Here is a 9,782-nt window from a genome sequence, read left to right on the forward strand (position 1 = left end):
CTCATTCAGGTGTCAGAAACCTTCTATAGATGTGCTCTTGATGGGCTTTGGCTTGAGTAACACCCCTTGTTTAGTCATTATTTTCATCTATGGACTCCCTTCTTGTATTTCTCCGAACAACATTCAAATGCAAGGGTGTGTAGAAAATTCTTGTTTTTCATATAACTAGCAAGGTCCAAGCCTTTAGTATCTGTACAACCCACCAAAATAACCAAGAAAATGCAGTCCAACAAAAGCCAGTGCTGATAACAGTGATGCTATGAATCTCACAGGTACAAATTAATCTTGCAAATCATTTCGGAAGACAAAATCAACAAGTAAAACTCTAGCAAGCTAGTGAGATGAATGTGAATAATGCAACTAAAAGAGGGGAAGATAATATGAAGCACATAGGAAATATATCTGTCGATCTGGAAGCTTATATATGAACAGTGTCCAAATTGTAGATAGAAATTGGTTGGATCAATATGGAACAAAAATGGCAGAAACAATGGTTGAAAGGCAGATGGAATTGTTGGAAAATAATAATGAACACCTGCAACATTGGTTCAATCAATAGGGAACAAAAATGGCAGAAACAATGGTTTACAGGCAGATGGTATTGTTGGAAAATTATAATGAAATTAATAATAAACACACTGCAACATGATCACCAGGAGTAGTATGTGATCCCCCAACTTTTTTCTTCAATGATGATGCAAGGAAACAACATATGTAATCTCCTTGGACCTGGAGATGGGTGTTTCCATTCAAGTAGTATTTCTCTTTTTTGAGCCGCAAATAAATCTCCCGTTATTTTCAGCTACCAAAAGATGTATAAGTGGTCAAATATGAAACACCAAACAGAACAAAGTGACCCTCTAAGATACCTTATAATAATAGAAAAATATGCATATCAAAAAATTGGAAATTGGACTTTAGCATACCAAAGTCATTTGTGCCTAATTTTTTCATGATCCTAAGTCATTTTACTGTATGAAGAAACATTCTGCAAGTCATCTTTGCTCAGAGTCACAGTCTCCAATCGCTATTATTCAAAGGGGTGGACATTAATCCACTTAGTCCACATCTGTGTGCCCCAAGTTGAGGGCAGACTCTACCCATTCCTGAGAAGTTTATTGCTAGATAAAAGTTGGACAAGCACTAGAAATTACTAGATAAATTTACAAGATTAATACCGAAATTGTTTCCCAAAAAATAGAAAGGAGTATGACCTTACTTTATGATAGAAGAGTCATCAAGAGTTTTTGAGTGATTTATCAAATTGTGATCAAAGGTAGATGGTTGGCATGCTTCATCATAGCTCGAGTTGCAAAGGTCATCCATTCTAAAATGGTTTGTTGAGAATGACTAAAACTGTTTGGATGTAATCCAAGAAAAAGCTAAATGCTTAGCTTCATTCGAGTTACTCACAGGAGTTTCCTACTAATTTTCTTTTAGTGTTCCCAAAGCACTGCACTGAATTGATCCTAGCTGGGCTACAATTACTTCTTGGTAGATCTCTTCAAACCGTTCCACTACAGCCACCATATTCCTAGAATCAGAGTACATGTTTTGGTCTTCTTTGCTTAGAGTTGGGGTTTGAAAATATCTTCTTGTCAACATTCTTGCCTGCTCCATTCCTCCTGCTAAAATAGTTGATTGCACTCTTAAGTTTGGGGGATTATGTTGGGGGATTGCATGTTTGCTCTCAACATGATTGATCCACAATGTTAAATCCAGACCCAAGTTGAGATCGATGCCTCCATGACTTCCATTTGTATCAAATCATTCGCAAGATGATATCTCAGTAACCCTAACATAATCCTCATTTTCATTGATATATTGGCTAATCTTTGGTTGTGAAGTGAAGGAGTTTTTGGCATATGTGCAGCTCAACTCCGATCCTAGAGACATATCCATGCAAGATTGGTTCTGGCTTAGACTATTACTGTTACAGGGATATAAACTCAGTGGAGCCTGGTTAAATAGAATGGTAATGCCTGCAAAGTAGATAGAGCTAAATATTAATACTTTTAATATCTAGAATCAAGATTTATTTAACATAAAATTTGTCAATGCAATGGTAGCCTCGAGAGTAACAACAAAAATAATTCAATATCTACCTACAAAAATAATTCGCTATGAAAGTTCTTGAAAAAATTGACAAAATTATGACGAGGCCCTCAGGTCAAAATCGTCACCTCAATGTATCTAATAAATATGTCCAAATATGTCTAGAAAGAAATGCCCTTCATACTACATACATCAACGAACAACAAAATGAACACATAAGAACTAAAATTACAATGATGGAAGATGGTACAGAATAAGTTAGATCAGTTTGTTGGAAAGGCGGAGGAGGCAAAACACAAATTCACACACAAATACATGAGTTGCGGCTCTTCTATTGATCACACAAAACTATAGAAATTTCCACTGTAGATTAAACTGATTATGTAATGTACTAAGGAAAAATACTTAATCTACTTCTACAATCAAACTTGCGGAAGCTTAATCGATTTTGAGCAAGATCAAACAGAACACATATAACAGAGAAGAAGATTCAATCACACATGAACACAAAAGAATACTCTGGGGAAAGCCTCAACTAAAAACCCCGTATATGTATTATCATACAAGTGGAAATATCTCTGGATTACACAAAGATTTAGCTCACAAGCTATCCAGCTCTCAGTACAATCCCTCAATGCTGCTATAGACAGTCAAAGGCTTCTCACAAACCTTCTCCTCTGCCCTCCAAGCCTCCTATTTCCTTGTGCAGTTTCTCCTGGGTCCTCAAGCTGTCACTTGTGTGTAATTACCTCACACATTACTCACTAACCTCTGAACTAACTACGCAATCCTAAAGGATATGAATTCCTTCTGCATGCAAGAGATATCCTCAAGGGAATATTCCTACAATTGATAGCACACTGTCCCATCCTGTGATCTCAACTGGGTCTCTGACTGAACTGACATACATGAGTTATTTATGAGAGAATATTTAGTTATCTAAAGTACACTAGTTACATGCATGCATGCATTAACTAACTAAACTCACAATCAGTTCCATAAACTATTGGAACTAATCTAACTGGACTTAACTCAGTTAACTGAGCTGACTAATTACAACTCAAAGTACAACTCATCCTGATCTCCTTAATTAAGGGATAACTTCCTCAATCAAAGGGATAACTATTGCATGTCTTCACAAAGACTTCATGTTTGATTTTCTCCAACTAATTAACTGAAGATGAATTAATTAATTATTTTTCAAACAACTGCTAAGACTAAATTCAGATTTTAATTCTTAATTTTGATTCAAGGACAAATCAAAATTGGAATATATCCTGAAATGCTATTTATAGCAATGTTATTTTTAGCATTTCTATTTTATCATTCCTTGTTGCTATTTTCCACATTGGTACCTGAAATGCTATCTATAGCAATGTTATTTATAGCATTTCTATTTTTATCATTTTTTGTTGCTATTTTCAATAAACACTTGATACTTACAAAGAACCCGATGAAGGGTATTTAACCTTTTCTAACTAGCGACTTGCCAAAATATCTTGACATGCAACCACATACTAAAATTCGTCTATCACTTAACTTAACTTGACTCAACACTCAACCCTCAACAGTTAGTTAACTAACACTCTAAGTTTAGCCAACTCCTCATGCGAGAGTAATTAGCTATTTTAACACTCCCCCTTAATTACGACTGCTAAACTAAAACTTGACTCATGAAAACTCAAACATGCATGTTGGTCTATGTCTCAGCTAGGCTTAGAACACCCAAGTTTCTTCTATGAAACTCAAACACATATTTTTCTAATGACTTAGTAAATATATCAACCAATTGATCACTAGATTTACAAGGCTTCAAGTGAACTTCTCCCTTGCTCACAAGTTCTCTAATAAAGTGATATCTAATATCAATATGCTTTCTCTTCTGATGAAACACACTATTCTTGGATAGTGAAATCATTGAGGTGTTGTCACAATATATTGTTGTTGATCCTTGTTATTTTTTCTTGAGTCCATCAAATACTCTTCTTAACCACACTGCTTGACATGATGCTGATGTTGCTGCTACATATTCTGCGTCTGCTAACGGAAGTGTCATAATGGGTTGTTTCTTAGATGCCCACAAAATCACACCTGAACCAAGATGGAACACATAACCAAAAGTGCTCTTCTTATCATCCAAACTGCTTGCAAAATCACTATGTATCCAATCAAATCCTTCTTTTATGTGCTTGCATACATTATGCCACAATATCTAGTTCATGTTATGCATCTCATAATTCTTTTTCTTGCACTCCAATGTGTGTCTTTTGGAGTCTCCATAAATCTGGAAATCAAACTCACTCCTTGCATGATATTTGGTTTTGTAGCTGTGAGATACATGAGGCTACCAACCAATCTTTTGAATAGAATTGGATTGACATATGATCCTTCATCATCCTTGCTTAACTTTGTACCTGTTGTAACTAGTGTAGGGACAGGTTTTCAATTGTCCATCTTGAATCTTTTCAACAAATCTTTGGCATATTTATTTTGACAAATAAAAATTCATTTTTCAGATTGCTCAACTTCTATGCCAAGAAAATATTTCATGAGACCAAGATATATCATCTAAAATTATTTCATCATGACTGTTTTAGATTCATCTATCTCAAAATCACCTGTAAAAGTCATGTCATCAACATATAAGAAAACAATCAAAATTTGTCCATGCTCATTTACCTTTGTGTATAAGGTAGGCTCAATGTTGCTTATGTAAAATCCATTCTTAATCATGTAATTTTCGATTCTGTTATACCAAGCTCTAGGCGCTTGCTTCAGTCCATAGAGCGCTTTCTTCAACCTGTAAACTTTCTCTTCGTTACCTTCAACTTTCTTCTAGAATTCCATTAAAGAAGGTTGATTTCACATCCATATGATATACTTTCCACTTGTTTTGCGTTGTTGTGGCTAGAACTGCTCTTACAATATCCAATCTAGCTATTGGAGCAAATGTTTCTCTAAAGTTTATTTCTGGTTGCTGCGAGAATCCTTTTGCTACAAATCTAGCTTTAAATCTGCCAATTTCACCTTTCTCATTCAAATTTTTCTTGTACACCCACTTTACACCAATGAGATTTTTTTCCTTTGGTAAATTAATCAAATCCCGTGTATCATTATATTCAATAGCTTCAATTTATTCATCCATGGTTTGTACCCAATTTTCATCTCTAATTGCTTCTTCAAACGAAGAAGGCTGGAATGACAGCAATGCAAAATTTGAACTAACATCCAAATCATCATAAATATCTTTCAGACTTCTCATTTTTCTCTTACAATTTCTTGATTCATCACCTGATTGATTGCTGGGAGAATCTTGATCTGTTGATCTGCATGAAGGTCCATGTTGCTTTGAAAATCTTGGAGTCCTTGTTGGTGTGTTTCTCTTTGGTTTCTTCACTTGTGATTCTTGCTACTCCTTTTCTGCTACATCATCTTCTTCCATCAATGGCACTTGTGCATCAACTATCTTGTCTACAGTTCCATTCCATGCCTCTTGTTCTTTGAACACAACATCTCTACTAATTATGGTCTTCTTTGTGACAGGGTTATACAATTTGTAATCTTTTGATTGCTCACTATAACCAGTAAATATGCATTTTTCACTTTTATCAACAAATTTGCCTCTTCACTCTTTAGGCACACGTGCATAAGATACACATCCAAATACTCTGAGATGAGATACGTTGCAAGACATACCTGACCATGCTTGTCCCAATACTCTGTTCATCACGCTCTTTGTAGGAGATCCCTTGATCACATAAATAGCACATGCAACTACTTCTTCCCAATACTCATTAGACAAGTTTCTACTTTTCAACATGATTCTTACCATGTTCATAATTGTCCTGTTCTTTCTCTCTGCTACACCATTCTGTTGCGGTGTGTCCCTGGTTGTAAACTATCTTTTGGTTCCATATTGTTTGCAGTAATCATGGAATGCCTTTGAGTCATATTCTCCACCACAATCTGACCTCATTACCTTGATCTGTCGATCACTTTGGTTCTCTGCTAAGGCTTTTAATTCTTTGAACTTTGTAAAAGTTTCAGACTTCTGCTTCAAGAAGTAAACCCAAGTCTTTCTGCTATAATCATCAATGAAAGTGAGGAGGTAACAACTTCCAGCAATCGACTGTGTCCTCATAGGTCCACACAAGTCTGTATGCACTAGCTCAAGAGGTTTCTTTGCTCTGTATGCAACTCCCTTTGGAAAAATTTCACGGTGTTGCTTTCCCAAGATGCAACACTCACAAGTACTTGCAGGTTCTTTGATGGGAGGTAGTCCTCTGACCATCTATTTCTGCTGCAACAATCTTAAACGAGAAAAGTGCAAGTGTCCAAACTGAAAGTGCCATAACTAATAATCATGAGAACATGCAAATGTAAAAGAACTGGCATGATCACTGTAATTCATTATGAGAGGAAAGAGTTTGTTCCTCGTCATCTGCACCTTCGCTATCAGCTGCCTGCTTGGGGGCCTGTCATATATAACACATTCTTGACCTTGAAAGATAACTATGTATAATTTCTGTGTCAATTGACCAACACTTGTCAAATTATGTTTGAGACTAAGAACATATTATACCTCTGAGATTGTCTTCACCCCCCCTGCTTGGTCAAAATGTTGACCACTCCTTTTCCATCTACTTCCATAGTATTTTCAGTCCCCAACTTTACCTTTGTTTTTACAGATTGATCGAAATTTGTAACCAAATTCTTGCTGCGTGTCATGTGGTCACTGCAACCACTATCTAATAGCCACACACTAGCAGAAGGTTCATGCATGGTATGGCAAGCTAGGAACATGAAGTTAGTACTCTCTATAGTGACATTAGCTCTCTGGTTCCCTTGATCAACTATCTTCTTCCTGCAATCACGAGCATAGTGACCAAAATTATTGCAATAATAGCATCTCACATTTGATTTTTCAACTCTTTGGTTGTTTTTGAAGCTTTTGTAGTTGCTTCCACTTTCATGTTCATGCTCTTTTGGGCCATGTCTTTGACCACCATATCTTTTGCTTCATCCTCTGCCTCTCGATCTACTTCTACCTCGACCTCTGTCTCTTGAAATAGAAACTTGACTTTTGAAGGAAGTCTCTAAAGTGGAATCCTTATTTCTCTCCATCCTTGCCTCATGTGATAGAAGTGATCCCATCAGCTCATCAATTGTTAATGATGCCAAATCCTTGGCTTCTTCTATGGCTGCTACCACAACATCAAATTTGGTAGGCAAAGATATGAGGACCTTTTCAACCACTGTTTGATATTTAATTTCTTCACCATAAATCTTTAATTGATTTACGACAATTATGACTCGATTCATGAAAGAATCGATGTCCTCTGTCTCCTTCATCTGCAGCCTTTCAAAATTTCTCTTAGTATTCTGCAACTTAACAATATTGACTTTGGTCATACCTTTATAGTTTGTCGCCAAAGTATCCCATGCTTCCTTTGCTAAAGACATGATCATAATTTTCTGGAACACTGCTCAATCCACTCTTTGTTGGATAGGTTGCAACGCTTGTGCATTATTCTTCTTGTTTTTCTTCCATTGTTCCCTCCCTGCGTTATTGAGATATGTTTTTGATGTTTCATCCTTAGGTTCTGAAAACCCAAACTGGATATAATCACAAACATCATGTGCATGCAACGTGGTCCTCGTCTTATTTACCCACACATCATAATCATGCCCTGTAAATAGTAGGAACTAAGGCTAGAAATTTGAGAAAGCCATATTTCTCCAAAAAAATTCTCTTTTTAAAAACCCTAAAATTCTCCTCTTATAAGCTTTGCAAAACCCCTTTTAATAAAACCTAAGCTTCTATTTTATATATAAAAAAAAAACATAAAAAAAAAAACGTTTTCAAAAGCCCTTTTGAAAAAACTTTAATACATTAAAAAAAATTATACTTCACCATAAAATCAAAAGGCCCACTTAACATATAACACAACGTATTTCGCTATTGTTTATGTGGTCGACTTTTAAGTCTTATGCTCTAATGCTCCTCTTGTGATGAGGGCATGCGACTAACGTGTTTCACGATGACTAACTCCAGCGTTAGTCTGCTAAAGCCACGGAAATAAACTTGACCCTCGTGCTTCTAAAACCGCTTAATTTAAGGATTGTTAACGCGGCTCTCTACTGAGCCCTGGTGCGTTATAACGCCCTGTATATAACCTACAAGGTGCATTGTAAAACTTACTATGAGAAAAATTGCGTTATAAAACTTACTACGAGAAAAATTATAAGTTGCTCTCCTCTCACACGGACGGTTGCTAATATGTTATCCTTAGCTTTTTGTTACCTCGCTCTGATGCCAATTTGTTGGAAAGACAAACGAGACAAAACAAAAATTCACACACAAACACACGAGGTGCGGCTCTTCTATTGATCACACAAATCTTCTTCTATTGATCACACAAATCTTGATACTTACAGTGAACCAAAATTCACACACAAATACACGAGGTGCGGCTCTTCTATTGATCACACAAATCTTGATACTTACAGTGAACCTAGTGAAGGGTATTTAACCTTTTCCAACTAGCGACTTGCCTAAAATATCTTGACATGCAACCACACAGTAAAACTCATCTATCACTTAACTCAACTTGACTCAACAATCCAACTCTCAACTCTCAACAGTTAGTTAACTATCTCTCTAAGTTTAGCCAACCCCTCATGCGGGAGTAATTAGCTTATTTTAACACAATTTGCGTGACATTGTTGAGACAGAGGAGCTTATAGTCTCCTTTGTTTGCAATTAGCTTATTTTAACACAATTTGCGTGACATTGTTGAGACAGAGGAGCTTATAGTCTCCTTTGTTTGCATTTATACACATCGTTTCTTTTGGGTTCTTCACTGATCATTAGAACTCTCTATTGACAACATAAATCATTTGGAATTTCCTGGGTTTTCCCTAACAAAGTCTTCTAATATACTGTGATTTCGAGATACATGCTTAGAGAGGAAGGAGAAATAGGAGGGAAAGCAAAGAAGGTTCAAAGTCTGAATATATAAATGTTATAGGTGTTTTCTAAACTATATCTTTCATGTGAATCGACTTGCGATTTTTACTTAACATTTATAATTCAGATTGGACTAATTTCTCTCCCTACCCTCTAAGTCATGTATTTTTCATTGTGGACTCTCCTTACAGTATTTAGTTATCTAAAATCATAGGTAGATTGTCAAGCCAGAGAATCACTTCAAAATGCAGTGCCAAATTTCTGTAGATTTTTCGTTATACTTTTAAGCCCTATAGATACTTTCAATATATAATTCTCTTAGGCACAATCTAATGTAAGTTAGCAATGTACTCAAGTGAAAATTTCAATAAAGTTTTGTAAACCCACAATGTTGGCTTCAAGAAAAGTAATGAACATAAGCAATATTCAAATATTAAAAAAGAAAACCTTTTGCTGAAGCTAATCCCAAGTTGACAACTAAAAATTTGTGGAAATTTTTCCATGAAAATCCTTATCATTGAGGGACAATATAATGATAAAACAAGTGTAATATGTAGCATTTATGCTTAGTACTTACCTTTTATGTAAAAAGTAATTGATAACTACGTTAGATTAATTTAAATGGTCATAGAATTAAAAACCTCCAAAACCATCTACATATAAGTATAAGTATGGTACATAGCAAACATAAATCCCAATTTAAGGTAGTCTTGGATTTAAAATTTTTCTTATAGTTAAATTGTTATACATTAATTGT

General features: G+C 35.5%; 1 pseudogene; it reads right to left on the reverse strand.

Moving 5' to 3' along the window:
• Positions 1 to 1,215: 1,215 nt before the first annotated feature.
• On the reverse strand, positions 1,216 to 5,782 carry LOC149210404 (uncharacterized; annotated as a pseudogene).
• Between the last annotated feature and the right edge of the window lie 4,000 nt (positions 5,783 to 9,782).

This window comes from Pinus tabuliformis, chromosome 1_2, assembly GCF_031772625.1.
Source record: "Pinus tabuliformis cultivar Carrire ecotype Pingquan chromosome 1_2, CPIR1, whole genome shotgun sequence".
Classification (NCBI taxonomy): Eukaryota; Viridiplantae; Streptophyta; class Pinopsida; order Pinales; family Pinaceae; genus Pinus; species Pinus tabuliformis.